Below are 16,361 nucleotides of genomic sequence, written 5' to 3'. Positions count from 1 at the left end.
GAGGGGCACCTAATAGAGCAGACTTCTCCACTGGAGACAGGTCTATGCTCAGGGCATAGGTGCTTGGACAGTTCAGCGATTCTTCCTCCATGAAGCTCTTCTTGACTCCCCCGGTCCGGCCAGAGCGGTCCTTCCCTGACACTCCGCTCTTGCCCTGCACTATCCCAGTGCAGTGTGATAGCTGTAAGTTCATCTTCATGGGAGCTCCCCAGGGCAGAGCCCCGCCTGTTCACTCCTTATTCACTGTCGTGTTCATGGTGCGGCTCAGATTCCGAGTTCTGTTAAAGATTGTGGAATGGATGGTGGGAAGGTCATCAGCAGCTCTCTGCTTAGGCCTCCAAGAAGACCCTTTCTTGGTGATTCACCCCTTCTCCCAGGCCCTGTGGGAAGGAGGGGCTCTGCCCTAAGCTCAGAGAACCACTCCTTGCAAAGGAAGAAGAGGATGGTTGCACACTCAGCAGTTCTGGAAGGGCACTTGGGGCTGACAGCTGCCTGGTTGACTCATGAAAGCGGCACGCGTGATGGGTGAGGTCTTTAGCAGCCCAGCGCTCCACCCAGGATTGGAAGACGAATCACGTGCTCCCTCTTTACCTTCCTCCCAGGCCCCTGAATGGAGCCCCGTCTGCTTTCCTGCAGCCACCCCACGCAGGCAGAGATGAAGCTGCTGTCTGGTAGCAGAGATCTTCTTCGCCATGAGGCAGGTAGAGAAACAGCTTGCTTCCCAAGGAGAAAGTGGAGCTTTGTAGGCACACAAGGGTAAATACTGAGTGTAGTATGCTGCTAATTAGCTGCACAAAGGCCATTAGCATTAATGAGATCTGTCTCTGTGACCGATTCCCTCTCCACTGAGCAGGCAGCATCACTTCTCTGGGCCAGGCTTCCTGGCTCCGTGTTCTGCTGCTGCTGTGAGTCTGTGTGATACTTGCCTCTTGAATAAAAGACAGCTAGAATCACAAAGAAGCCCTTTCTCTTTCAACCTTGCTTTGGAACAAAAGCAGAAACTTCAGGTTAAAGATACACTTAAAAGATTGAAAATGTTTCCCATTCTCAGCCCTAATCATATCCCCTCCTCCTGACTTTGGAGTACTAGGCTAGAAAGTCAAAGAGTAGAAAAGAGGGATGATCATCACCAAGGTTTTGTTTTGTTTTGTTTTCTTTGAGCACTTAATATGTACCAAGCAAGAGCCATACATTACCTGATTTAAGCCTCACAATAACCACATGAGGTAGATTCTATGATGATCCTCATTTTGCAAATGAGGCGGTGAGGCTCAGAGCGGATAAGGAATAAATAACTTGCTCACATTTCCACAGTTAAAAAATGGAAGAGTCAGAATGATTCAGCCATGCCGGAATCCAGAGCTCATGATCTTGACCACAACACTGCACTCTCTTGAAAAGGATTCTGGGAAGGACTGTAATGAACAGTCTTGCCTCTTTAGAAGTAGGGGAGGGCTTTTGTCGGAGCGCCGGGAGAGGACTGAGGTTGGCGGCGTGAACACAGCCTGCGGGGCGTTGGTGCACCGCGGCTGGCCGGGAGAGAGTCCGGGGAGAAGTCTGGAACTGCCGAAGAGGCAAGAAACTTTTACGTCCCTCTTTGTTTCCTAGTGCACGAGGAGAGGGGATTAAGAACGCTGCTTGAGAGAGCTCCAGGGACGGGCGCGAGCCGCGGCTAGGGGTGCGGAGCCCAGAGACGGACGTGGCTAGGGCCGCCCAGAGCGGCTAGGGCCGCTGCTGCCGCCACCGGGAGGCCTGTGTGCGAACACAGGTCACTGGCCACGCGCCCTTCCGGGGAGCCTGTGCAGCCCGCCACTGCCGGGGTCCCGGGATCCAGGGACAACTCCCCCGGGAGAACGCACAGGCGCGCCTCAGGCTGCAACGTCTCGCGGTCCTCTGCCGCCGCAGGCCCGCCCCACACTCCGTGCCCCTCCCTACCCCCGGGCCTGAGTGAGCCAGAGCCTCCGAATCAGCGGCTCCTTTAACCCCGTCCTGTCTGAGCAAAGAACAGACGCCCTCCGGCGACCTACACGCACAGGCGGGGCTAAATCCAAAGCTGAGCCCCTGGGAGCTGTGAGAACAAAGAAGAGAAAGGGAAATCTCTCCCAGCAGCCTCAGAAGCAGCGGAATAAAGCTCCACAATCAACTTGATATACCCTGCATCTGTGGAATACCTGAATAGACAACCAATCATCCCAAATTAAGGAGCCCTGTGGATGAAAGGCTCTTGGGGCTGCAGCCAGGAGTCAGTGCTGTGCCTCTGAGGTGGGAGAGCCAACTTCAGGACACTGATCCACAAGAGACCTCCCAGCTGCACATAATATCAAACAGCAAAAATTTCCGAGAGATCTCCATCTCAACGCCAGCACCCAGCTTCACTCAACGACCAGCAAGCTACAGTGCTGGACATCCTATGCCAAACAACTAGCAAGACAGGAACACAACCCCACCCATTAGCAGAGAGGCGGCCCAAAATCATAATAAGTCTACAGACACCCCAAAACACACCACCAGACGTGGACCTGCCCACCAGAAAGACAAGATCTAGCCTCATCCACCAGAACACAGGCACTAGTACCCTCCACCAGGAAGCCTACACAACCCACTGAACCAACCTTAGCCACTGGGGACAGACACAAAAAACAACAGGAACTATGAACCTTCAGCCTGCAAAAAAGGAGACCCCAAACACAGTAAGATAAGCAAAATGAAAAGACAGAAAAACACACCGCAGATGAAGGAGCAAGATAAAAACCCATCAGACCTAACAAATGAAGAGGAAATAGGCAGTCTACCTGAAAAAGAATTCAGAATAATGATAGTAAGGTTGATCCGAAATCTTGGAGATAGAATGGACAATAGAATGGACAAAATGCAAGAATCAGTTAACAAGGACCTAGAAGAACTAAAGATGAAACAAGCAACGATGAACAACACAATAAATGAAATTAAAAGTACTCTAGATGGGATCAATAGCAGAATAACTGAGGCAGAAGAACGGATAAGTGACCTGGAAGATAAAATAGTGGAAATAACTACTGCAGAGCAGAATAAAGAAAAAAGAATGAAAAGAACTGAGGACAGTCTCAGAGACCTCTGGGACAACATTAAACGTACCAACATTCGAATTATAGGGGTTCCAGAAGAAGAAGAGAAAAAGAAAGGGACTGAGAAAATATTTGAAGAGATTATAGTTGAAAACTTCCCTAATATGGGAAAGGAAATAGTTCATCAAGTCCAGGAAGCACAGAGAGTCCCATACAGGATAAATCCAAGGAGAAATACGCCAAGACACATATTAATCAAACTGTCAAAAATTAAATACAAAGAAAACATATTAAAAGCAGCAAGGGAAAAACAACAAATAACACACAAGGGAATCCCCATAAGGTTAACAGCTGATCTTTCAGCAGAAACTCTGCAAGCCAGAAGGGAGTGGCAGGACATATTGAAAGTGTTGAAGGAGAAAAACATGCAACCAAGATTACTCTACCCAGCAAGGATCTCATTCAGATTTGATGGAGAAATTAAAACCTTTAGAGACAAGCAAAAGCTGAGCGAGTTCAGCACCATGAAACCAGCTCTACAACAACTGCTAAAGGAACTTCTCTAGGCAAGAAACACAAAAGAAGGAAAAGACCTACAATAACAAACCCAAAACAGTTAAGAAAATGGGAATGGGAACACACATATCGATAATTACCTTAAATGTAAATGGACTAAATGCTCCCACCAAAAGACACAGATTGGCTGAATGGATACAAAAACAAGACCCATATATTTGCTGTCTACAAGAGACCCACTTCAGACCTAGAGACACATACAGACTGAAAGTAAGGGGATGGAAAAAGGTATTTCATGCAAATGGAAACCAAAAGAAAGCTGGAGTGGCAATTCTCATATCAGACAAAATAGACTTTAAAACAAAGACTATTAGAAGAGACAAAGAAGGACACTACATAATGATCAAGGGAGCGATCCAAGAGGAAGATATAACAATTGTAAATATTTATGCACCCAACATAGGTGCACCTCAATACATAAGGCAAATACTGACAACCATAAAAGGGGAAATCGACAGTAACACATTCATAGTAGGGGACTTTAACACCCCACTTTCACCAATGGACAGATCATCCAAAATGAAAATAAATAAGGAAACACAAGCTTTAAATGATACATTAAATGAGATGGAGTTAATTGATATTTATAGGACATTCCATCCAAAAACAACAGAATACACATTTTTCTCAAGTGCTCATGGAACATTCTCCAGGATAGATCATATCTTGGGTCACAAATCAAGCCTTGGTAAATTTAAGAAAATTGAAATTGTATCAAGTATCTTTTCCGACCACAACGCTATGAGACTCGATATCAATCACAGGAGAAGATCTGTAAAAAATACAAACACATGGAGGCTAAACAATACACTACTTAATAACGAAGTGATCACTGAAGAAATCAAAGGGGAAATCAAAAAATACCTAGAAACAAATGACAATGGAGACACGACGACTCAAAATCTATGGGATGCAGCAAAAGCAGTTCTAAGAGGGAAGTTTATAGCAATACAATCTTACCTTAAGAAACAGGAAACATCTCGAATAAACAACCTAACCTTGCACCTAAAGCAATTAGAGAAAGAAGAACAAAAAAACCCCAAAGTTAGCAGGAGGAAAGAAATCATAAAAATCAGATCAGAAATAAATGAAAAAGAAATGAAGGAAACGATAGCAAAGATCAATAAAACTAAAAGCTGGTTTTTTGAAAGGATAAACAAAATTGATAAACCATTAGCCAGACTCATCAAGAAAAAAAGGGAGAAGACTCAAATCAATAGAATTAGAAATGAAAAAGGAGAAGTAACGACTGACACTGCAGAAATACAAAAGATCATGAGAGATTACTACAAGCAACTCTATGCCAATAAAATGGACAACCTGGAAGAAATGGACAAATTCTTAGAAAGGCACAACCTGCCAAGACTGAATCAGGAAGAAATAGAAAATATGAACAGACCAATCACAAGCACTGAAATTGAAACTGTGATTAAAAATCTTCCAACAAGCAAAAGCCCAGGACCAGATGGCTTCACAGGCGAATTCTATCAAACATTTAGAGAAGAGCTATCACCTATCCTTCTCAGACTCTTCCAAAATATAGCAGAGGGAGGAACACTCCCCAACTCATTCTACGAGGCCACCATCACCCTGATACCAAAACCAGACAAGGATGTCACAAAGAAAGAAAACTACAGGCCAATATCACTGATGAACATAGATGCAAAGATCCTCAACAAAATACTAGCAAACAGAATCCAACAGCACATTAAACGGATCATACACCATGATCAAGTGGGGTTTATTCCAGGAATGCAAGGATTCTTCAATATACGCAAATCAATCAACGTGATACACCATATTAACAAATTGAAGGAGAAAAACCATATGATCATCTCAATAGATGCAGAGAAAGCTTTTGACAAAATTCAACACCCATTTATGATAAAAACCCTGCAGAAAGTAGGCATAGAGGGAACTTTCCTCAACATAATAAAGGCCATATATGACAAACCCACAGCCAACATCGTCCTCAATGGTGAAAAACTGAAAGCATTTCCACTAAGATCAGGAACAAGACAAGGTTGCCCACTCTCACCACTCTTATTCAACATAGTTTTGGAAGTTTTAGCCACAGCAATCAGAGAAGAAAAGGAAATAAAAGGAATCCAAATCGGAAAAGAAGAAGTAAAGCTGTCACTGTTTGCAGATGACATGATACTATACATACAGAACCCTAAAGATGCTACCAGAAAACTACTAGAGCTAATCAATGAATTTGGTAAAGTGGCAGGATACAAAATTAATGCACAGAAATCTCTGGCATTCCTATACACTAAGGATGAAAAATCTGAAAGTGAAATCAAGAAAACACTCCCATTTACCATTGCAACAAAAAGAATAAAATACCTAGGAATAAACCTACCTAAGGAGACAAAAGACCTGTATGCAGAAAATTATAAGACACTGATGAAAGAAATTAAAAATGATACGAATAGATGGAGAGATATACCATGTTCTTGGATTGGAAGAATCAACATTGTGAAAATGACTCTACTACCCAAAGCAATCTACAGATTCAATGCAATCCCTATGAAACTACCACTGGCATTTTTCACAGAACTAGAACAAAAAATCTCACAATTTGTATGGAAACACAAAAGACCCCGAATAGCCAAAGCAATTTTGAGAACAAAAAATGGAGCTGGAGGAATCAGGCTTCCTGACCTCAGACTATACTACAAAGCTACAGTAATCAAGACAGTATGCTATTGGCACAAAAACAGAAATATAGATCAATGGAACAGGATAGAAAGCCCAGAGATAAACCCACGCACATATGGTCACCTTATCTTTGACAAAGGAGGCAGAAATGTACAGTGGAGAAAGGACAGCCTATTCAATAAGTGGTGCTGGGAAAACTGGACAGCTACATGTAAAAGTATGAGATTAGATCACTCCCTAACACCATACACAAAAATAAGCTCAAAATGGATTAAAGACCTAAATGTAAGGCCAGAAACTATCAAACTCTTAGAGGAAAACATAGGCAGAACACTCTATGACATAAATCACAGCAAGATCCTTTTTGACCCACCTCCTAGAGAAATGGAAATAAAAACAAAAGTAAACAAATGGGACCTAATGAAACTTAAAAGCTTTTGCGCAGCAAAGGAAACCATAAAGAAGACCAAAAGACAACCCTCAGAATGGGAGAAAATATTTGCAAATGAAGCAACTGACAAAGGATTAATCTCCAAAATTTATAAGCAGCTCATGCAGCTTAATAACAAAAGAACAAACAACCCAATCCAAAAATGGGCAGAAGACCTAAATAGACATTTCTCCAAAGAAGATATACAGAGTGCCAACAAACACATGAAAGAATGCTCAACATCACTAATCATTAGAGAAATGCAAATCAAAACTACAATGAGATATCATCTCACACCAGTCAGAATGGCCATCATCAAAAAATCTAGAAACAATAAATGCTGGAGAGGGTGTGGAGAAAAGGGAACCCTCTTACACTGTTGGTGGGAATGTAAATTGATACAGCCACTGTGGAGAACAGTATGGAGGTTCCTTAAAAAGCTACAAATAGAACTACCATATGACCCAGCAATCCCACTACTGGGCATATACCCTGAGAAAACCATAATTCAAAAAGAGTCATGTACCAAAATGTTCATTGCAGCTCTATTTACAATAGCCCAGAGATGGAAACAACCTAAGTGTCCATCATCGGATGAATGGATAAAGAAGATGTGGCACATATATACAATGGAATATTACTCAGCCATAAAAAGAGACGAAATTGAGCTATTTGTAATGAGGTGGATAGACCTAGAGTCTGTCATACAGAGTGAAGTAAGTCAGAAAGAGAGAGACAAATACCGTATGCTAACACATATATATGGAATTTAAGAAAAAAAAAAAATGTCATGAAAAACCTAGGGGTGAAACAGGAATAAAGACACAGACTTACTAGAGAATGGACTTGAGGCTATGGGGAGGGGGAAGGGTAAACGGTGACAAAGCAATAAAGAGGCATGGACATGTATACACTACCAAACGTAAGGTAGATAGCTAGTGGGAAGCAGCCGCATAGCACAGGGAGATCAGCTCGGTGCTGTGTGACCGCCTGGAGGGGTGGGATAGGGAGGGTGGGAGGGAGGGTGACGCAAGCGGGAAGAGATATGGGAACATATGTATATATATAACTGATTCATTTTGTTGTGAAGCTGAAACTAACATACCATTGTAAAGCAATTATGCTCCAATAAAGATGTTTAAAAAAAAAAATAAAAAAAATAAAAAAAAAAAAAGAAGTAGGGGAGGAGAATTAAATAAACCAAAGTACTTGGTTATTGTTTATTACTACAGTTATTTATGTACAGTTTATTTAATGTCTATTATGGTCTTGGTGTGGGGGATGTAATATGTCATCCTTGTTCCCATGGAGACTATCATTAAGTGGTAATACAATGGAAACATGACTCTAATAAGAGGTAGCATGATCAATGGCTAGATAGGTACTGTGTATTACAAGGGTACGAATTAGGGCCCTTAATTGTATATGTGAGGGCATGGGAACGGTGAAGCCATATTTTAATCTGTCCTTTCCAATTTTATTGAGATATAATTGACAAGTAATATTGTGTAAGTTTAAAGTGTACAACACGTTGATATGATACACTTACATATTATAAAATGAGTAGCACCATAGCATTAGCTAACGCCTCCATCCCATCACATAAGTACCATTTTTTTGTGTGTGATGAGACATTTACGATCTCTCTTAGCAACTTTTAAGTATATAATACATTATTATTAGCTATAACCACCATGCTGTACATTAGGTCCCCAGAACTTGTTGATCTTACAATTGGAAGTTTATACCCTTTGACTAATATCTCCCCATTTCTCCCATTCCCCAGCCCCAGGTTACTACCAATCTACTATTTCTATGATTTCAGCTGTTTTTAGATTCCACATGTAAGTGATTACATATAGTATTTATCTGTCTCTGTCTGACTTCTTTCACTTAGCATAATGCCCTTGTTTCATCCAAGTTGTCTCAAATGGCAGTATTTCCTTTCTCATGGCTGAATAATATCCCATGTGTTCTCTCTCTCTCTCTTTGATATCTGAAGATTATATATATATATATATATATATATATATAAAATCTTCTTTATCCATTCATCTTTATTCATTCATCTGTTGTCGGAAACAGACACTTAAGTTGTTTTTATTTCTTGGCCTTTGTGAATAATGCTGCAATGAACATGGAGGTGCAGATATCACTTTGAGATCCTGTTTTCATTTCCTTCCGATAGATACCCAGAAGTGGAATTTCTGGCTGAAAGGTAGTTCTATTCTTAATCTTTTGAGGAACTTCCACACTATTTTTCATAGTGTCTGCACCAATTTACATTCCCACCAATAGTGCACAAGCATTCTCTTTTCTCCACATCCTTGTTAGCACTTATCTCTTGTCTTTTTGATAATAGCCATTCTAACATGTGTGAGGTGATATCTCATTGTGGTTTTGATTTGCATTTCCCTAATAATTAGCAATATTGAGCACCTTTTCATGTACCTGTTGGCCATTTGTATGTCTTCTTTGGAAAAATGTCTATTCAGGCCCTTTGCCCATTTTTATGTTGGGTTATTTGGTTTTTTGCTAATGAGTTGTATGAGTTCTTTATATATTTTGGATATTACCCCTTACTGAGTATGGGGTTTGCAAATATTTTCTCTCATAGGTTGCCTCTTCATTTTTAAAATTTTTTCCCTTGCTGTGAAGATTTTTAGTAGTCCTGTTTATTTATTTTTGCTTTTGTTGCTTCTTTTAATCTTTTTGAATCTCTTTTTAAAAACATCTTTAACATTTGGAGAAGTGAACTGTAGTGGATAGAGAAGGCTTCCTGGAAGAGGTTCTAGAGCTGAGCTTCAAAGAGTCTGTGTTAGACGAAAATAGCAGAGGAAGGACATTGCTGGTCCAGGTGTCACTTGGAGCACTGACATGGAGGTGAGGTACAGCAGAGTGTGTGAAGGGAGAACTATAAGTGTACTTGTGTTTGTAGAGCATGAAATTTGTAGCAGGTCGTAGTGAGGAATGAAGCTGGAACGGGGGTCGAAGGTAGATCACAGAGGGCCCCGTAGGCAAGACAACTGAGTTTGGACTTTATCCTCAGCAAATGGGAGCCATTGTAGGACTTTCAAGCACAGTAATGTCATGGAAGATGAGACTGGCAAGGGCAAGAGTGGTAGCTGATGGTTCGATGGTAGCTAGATGCTATTTTAGTAACTTAGGCAAGAATGGTGGTGGCCTGAATGTGAACTATAGTAATAGGGATGGTGACTGGATACAAATTTGATAAACATCTAGCAGGTTGAATTGGCAAGTCTCAGTGGTTGACTAAATGCAAGGGGCTTGATGGAGAGAGAGGAGTCAGAGATAGCACTCAACTTTCTGCCTTAGGTAAAGAGTTGCTATTCTCTGAAACAGGAAACACAGAAAGTTTGGGGATGGGGCATGGTTCAGGTTGGGCCAGGTTGAGTGTGGTATGTCTAATAGACAGTCAGATGTGAGGTAGACAGTCTAAGGGAGCCACATGGAACATCCTGAGCTTGATACCAGCTGTGATCCTGAGGATGTTGGGTTCACCCAAGGTGGATACTGGTGAGAGGGAGAGCTGATGTGTAGCACCTGAACACCACCCCACCTTCCCAACATTCTTGTCCAACTACGTCTTCAGAAAAGAATCAAGTTCCTGTGTGCTGTGCCTGGGCTCATCACTCTCATCCTCCCTGAGCCAGATCTTTGCAGTTCTTCTATATCTAAGTCTAGACCTTTGGGATTACACTGGGAAGATCCACTGGCAGCAGGATAACTCTAGAATTCCTTCCTGTATCTCATGGCTTGGAAATGACAAGGAATTGCTGAATCTGGTAATGATGCTGGTGGGCTGCCTACTGTCCTATCATCTCTACCCTCCCCAAGCATCTCAGCTCTTTCCCACTCTGCCCAGTTCTCTTCTTGTTGGGTCCATATTGCAGAGGAGGTAGAGTCCTACATGGGTTGCTTATCCCATAGGGAGTCCAGCTGGTTAAAGAGGGTTAGGCACAGCCTATCCTATGCATTGGAATTGACTTTGATAGTTCTTTCCTGTTTCTAGCACTAGCCCTTTTCTCCCATCCCACCTAATACCATCGATCTGGTCAAGAGTAGCCAGCGTTCCCCATTGTGGCTGTCCCTGAGCAAGACAGATTTTCATGAAATTACATTTCATCAAAACTTACCTGTTCCTTTTTATCCTTTTCTTATATCACTTCTCTCTGCTTTCTAGACAGCTCTCCAATATGACAAAATCCTCATGATTATATCTGGGCCCAGCAGCAGCAGGCCAAGTAGGAAGAGAACAGCAGAAGGGTTGCTGAGAGGTACAAGGAAGCAGTACCATGAATTAAGTCTAAAGGTCAGCTAAGGCTACAAACAGAGAGATGAATAGCAGGTTAATAGTTGGGAGAATCAAGAGCAGGGCGGACCAGAATTAAATAGAAAACGTGTGGTGATGAACTGAGACCAACCCCTACCTACTTCTATCAGGAAAGAGATTTGAGGGTCGGAAGGAGTCTAATAGGAGCTGGTATCTGCCATCCCAGATGGCTCAGGCCCAGCCACTCACAGCTAATGTGATGGCTTTTACAATGTAAGCCAGGCTCAGAAAGGAGTCAAAAGCTGCTTAGCTCAGTAATTCAGGGGTAATTTTTCTGCAAAGAGCAAGGTCAAAGACACATTAAAGGGAAGGCTCTGCTTTTCTTAGGTGAGGTCAGACTGAGGGGAAAAATGGCACTCATGTTAGTGTTTTTGCTTCGAAGATGACTAGTAAGGAACAGCAGACTGAAATTAGAGCATTCACTCCTTCCATTCCTCTTGAAACTAGAGAAAATCCTTTATTAGCGTTCTATTAAACTAAAGGCTCTAAGTTAGCAAGACACAAGGGGAAAAGGAGGAGCAGAGATCCTCCTACAGTGGGGCAGGGGTGGTTTTCAGAGAGAAGGGTATGGGATACAGATTAGAGAGTTTGAATGAGGGGATGCAAGGGATCATCTAAGTGGGACAGACTTCTGAAGGACTAGGCCCCCTTTCCTTGGGTGACAAAGAAGAATAAGCAAGATAGGAAGAGTCATAAACTAGTATCCTTCCTACATCATGCTAGGCTGAGAGATCTACCTGAGTTTTCAGCAAAAAAATTGAGAATATAGCAACTGTACCCCAGTATCTGTTATATCTGGAAAGACTGGTAAGGCAGGAAGTATGTAGGGAAATGACAAGGCTTCTTTCTGCATTGCACAACTCCAGGGGGTACCATACACACGGAATTCACTGTGAATGATTCCTTCTAGAATTTGGTGACCTATGGCAGCCTTGAGTAAGGGAGAGCACTTACTTCCTGTTCAGCTTGTGGGTGTGGTGGGCACCTGTTGGTATTGTCTGCAGCAATGTTTTTCCTTCTTTTGATAAAGAGTGCTGATTTGGGGCGGGGAGGTCTCTCCCTCCTTCCACTCCACCCTTCTGACTCCTGATTCCATGAAGTTTCATGAGACTGTCTATCAGGGGCTCAAGCTAGCCAAATCTCTCCTTAGAATCTGAACCATTAGTAGAAATACACTAGATCAGAAATTGTTGGAGCTGATGTATTTTTTATGGCAACAACCTGAGAAGATTGTTTATTACTTCTGTGGCCACTGCCAACACTTTGTGATACTTACAAAAGGTACACAGCAAAGGGAGTTGAGGCATCTTTGAGCAAAGAAAAAGTCACCCTTTTTCCAGGCGGACAAAACCCTGTACAGAGACAAGTCTTGATGATCAGAGAGCAGGTTAAATCCACTCTAATTTGCCCACTCAGTTGGGTGCCCTGATTACTTTCATCCACATGTATCCCTGGAGTGGTCCTGTTTCCTGTCCTTCCTGAAGCCAAGTTGCTCGGATTTTCTGTGTATTCTGTAACGACCCTACACCCTTCAACTTAAGTTAGCCAGAGGAGGTTTCTGTTGCTTGCAGTCAAAGAACACGAAAAGATGCATGGGCGGAAAACGGCAGAGACAGGGTTGGGGGCACCCCAGCTCCCACTGTGAATTACTTAGCTGAGGCAGCACTGGGTATTAGCAGTATTAAAGATATTTATGAAACACCAGTGGCCAAGACAATAATAGAGGCACAGAAGATTATAAAAGTCAATTCTCTAATTTTTTCTCATAGATTAACACATACCTCTTCAAGGCAGAAGAGGAGGGATGCTGACAACTTCCAGGTGACACATGGCCTCCGTACCAATTGAGAGGACAGGTAAGGGAGGGGATGTAAAGGAACTGTGCCAGGTGGTTCACGTCAGCCCAGATGATCTGAAATCTCCTAAGATACCTTCTTGCTCTAGACTATAAGATTATTTATTTCCATCATGAGATAGTCAGTTCCAATGGATCAATGAGTTTCCTGTTCTCCCATGACATATTTGTACTATATCAGGGCATTTTGTAAGCTCAATCTGCATTAATTCAGGAAAGTTTTTTCTTTTGTACACATTTCTCTGCTTTTAACACCCCTTCTTTCTTTTCTATCTCCCTTTCCCCTTGATACTCAATGTAGCAGGAAGGACTGCATGCAGTATGTGGCTTTGGAAATGATCAAATCTAGATCTGAATGTCAATTTGCAGTTTACTAGCTGTATGACCCTAGGAAAATGATGTATCCTTCTGAGTATTATTTTTTCATTTGTAAAGGCACATGATATGTGCAATGGATACTTATTGTCTTTGCCACCTAATGTCTATTCCTCTTTCTTCTGCAACAGGAACCCAGTATTCTCTTGAGAATCCCCTCCACTGACATACAGTCCCGGTATTTTGCAAGGGTAGGGGGCACAGATGTCATACTCTTTCTCTTCAGAGATGCACAAGTGATCCAGGCTCGTCCTGTTAGTAATGGGCATTGTTGTGGAATCTAAAAAAAGTTGATACAGATGAAATTATTTACAAAACAGAAATAGACTCACTGAAATAGAAAGTAAACTTATGGTTACCAAAGGGGAAATGGGGGTGGAATAAATTAGGAGTTTGGGATTAACATATACACACTACTATATATAAAATATATAAACAACAAAGACCTACTGTATAGCACAGGCAACTATATTCAATATCTTGTAATAACCTATAATGAAAAATAATCTGAAAGAGAAGATATATATATACACATATATATACATATATACATGTATGTATATACATGTATACATATGTATACATACATATATACACATAGATATACATACATATGTATACACACACACATATATATATATATATATATATATGGCTGAATCACTTTGTTGTACACCTCAAACTGGCACAACATTGTAAATCAACTATACTTCAATGAAAAATAAATAAATAAATAAAAGTATGGGCATTGTGTCTCCCAATACTGTGATTGGTTCATGGGTGATCACGTGACCGAATGTACGCCAATAAATATCAGGCCCAGGACATGAATTTAAACTATTGAGAAAGAGAGATTTTAATTTCCTCTAGGCTTAAGTCTGGAGCTGCTGGGAGCTACCAAATAGACGAACGCTGTTTCAGAGTGATTCCCAACAGGAGAAATCAGAGCTGAGAGAGGAAGAGAAACTAAGTCCTGAGGACATAATTTTAGCTGTTCAGTCCAGAAGGGCCTGACACCTAAAAGCCCTGGATTTGGATTTTTTAGTTACTTAAATCAATATACCTCCCCCACCCTTTTTTTTGTTGTTGTTAGGCTGTTAGAGTTATATTTTCAGATACTTGCACCTGAAAGAGTTATGATACCATTTAATTCTGAAACATTTTGATAAGGATTAGAATTTAAAAATGAACAATGTCTGGATATCATGACATAGTGACGTTGATTATTTTCATTGTTCTTATTGTTGCTGGTATTTTCACAGGTGCTCCAGGGTCCTCACCTCCTCCTTGTCCCCTCAACCAAACTGTCTGGAGAGATTCTACGGACAGGCATTTCTAGTGCTGGGACAGCACTGGGGCGGAGGAGGCTGGAGGCTCCTGTGCCCTTCTGCTATCACAGGGCTGACCTCCATATGGCAGGGAGCAGAGTTCAGAAGCTGCTGCCTTGAAGTTTCTCTCTAGAGACCACAAGCCTAAGAGACCACCAGAAGTCTGCCTCATATCCCTCCAGCCGTTCCCCTTACCACATGCTGGACTGGGTAGCTGGGATTCTGGGATTGTGGGACTGGGGTGGGGGTGGAATTGAACTTTAAATAAGCAACATGCTAAGTCCATTTCTTTGGAGGAGGGCTGAGGCAGCAGGAATCCAAAGGGAGAATGGGAGGGGGAGGGGTGTCTCTTAGAGGTGTCACAGAGCATGCTGGGTCTCCTGGCTGAGCAGGGCTGGCTCCTGCCCACAACCTTTAATGGCTATTTGATCCGCTCATTAGCAAGTATGAAACGTGGGGAGTCCAAAAAGGAAGAAGCAAAACAAAACAAAAGTCTGCAATGAATAAACTAACAGATGGTGACTCAGTTCAACGTGCATCCAATCCGCCCCACTACCAAGGACTTTGTTTGCCTAACAGTGGAGGCTGGGGATGGAGAAGGGTCCCTGCTGCAGAGGCTGATGGGAGGACCCCAGATCCCCTCCTCCACCCTGCCCCTATCTCTGTATGGGGACCAGATGGGTATTCTTGTTTTAAAGCTCCTTTCCCTTGGGTTGATCCTGAATTCATTCTCTGATCCAGAGAGCAAGGTCCTTGGGGGAAATGAGGCTGACATTGCGGGGAGGGGAGGGACTGTGGGGTGCAGCAGCAGAGGGGGATGAAAAGCCATGTGGAAGCTGAGGCACAAGGTCAGGGTGACGCTTCCCTCTCCCATATACACACGCAGAATGAATCAGAAGGCAAGGTAGCTGGGGAGCTGGTACTCAGATAAAGTTCTGCCTGATTCCAAAGCCTTCATCCTTTCCACTACATTTCTTGCTTCCAAAGCCTGGACCACTGCCCCCACCAGCCTTGCTCTGCCACTGACTAGCTGTTTTGATCATCATCAGTTGATTCGAATGTCTGAGCATTGAGATTCCTCATTTGATAAATGGGAACAAGAGCCAACGGACCTGCCACTGTCGCTGTGAAGCACATACCAGTGTGTGCATGGGGAAGTTTCATGTAATCCTTGCAGTCTGTCCAGATTCTCGTTAGTGGCCATCACTCTTAGAGTCCAGGGTGTCACTGGCCTCCTCCCCGCTAGGGAGCCGACAGCTGGGCTATGTGTACAAAGAACAACCATCAAATGGGAAAAGAAGAACCACTCGATGAAACAGCATGTTTGTGCCAAACGTTGGCCAAGACTGACTGGAGACCGTGGCTCAGGCCAAATCTTGAAACTGTATCCTGGGACACAGATCACACGTGCCCTGACCTACAGGGAGAGAGAGAAAGACACTAGACAGACCTCCATGTGTACTCGTATGACCAGCCACAGGGCGTGGGGTGGAGGCCTGCCTCTGACTCCCAGATGCAGAAAGAAACAGGGAGAACCAGAGGTGTCAAGCCTGGTTCTAGAAAGATCCAGGTGTGTTCATAGGAAAAAAAACTTCCAATACTCTCTTAGGTTCTGTTGCTCACCTGGTAATAAAGCTGACATAAGACAGGCTAACAGGAGAAAAGCATACAACTCTTACTTCATATTTTTATAGCATATGGGAGCCTTCAGAGGAAAAATGAAGACCTGAAGAAG

The 16,361-nt window shown here is 42.6% G+C and overlaps 1 long non-coding RNA gene across 1 annotated transcript; it reads left to right on the top strand.

Annotated features, from left to right (window-relative positions):
- The first annotated feature begins 601 nt into the window (after positions 1-601).
- Positions 602-15,252, top strand: LOC137229721 (uncharacterized). Its single transcript, XR_010945814.1, has 3 exons — positions 602-701; positions 12,838-12,924; positions 14,561-15,252. It is a non-coding gene; the product is annotated as an uncharacterized lncRNA (long non-coding RNA).
- Positions 15,253-16,361: the final 1,109 nt, after the last annotated feature.

The sequence above is a fragment of the Pseudorca crassidens genome, chromosome 9, assembly GCF_039906515.1.
Source record: "Pseudorca crassidens isolate mPseCra1 chromosome 9, mPseCra1.hap1, whole genome shotgun sequence".
Classification (NCBI taxonomy): domain Eukaryota; kingdom Metazoa; phylum Chordata; class Mammalia; order Artiodactyla; family Delphinidae; genus Pseudorca; species Pseudorca crassidens.
This window is presented reverse-complemented; position numbering and strand designations above follow the sequence as displayed.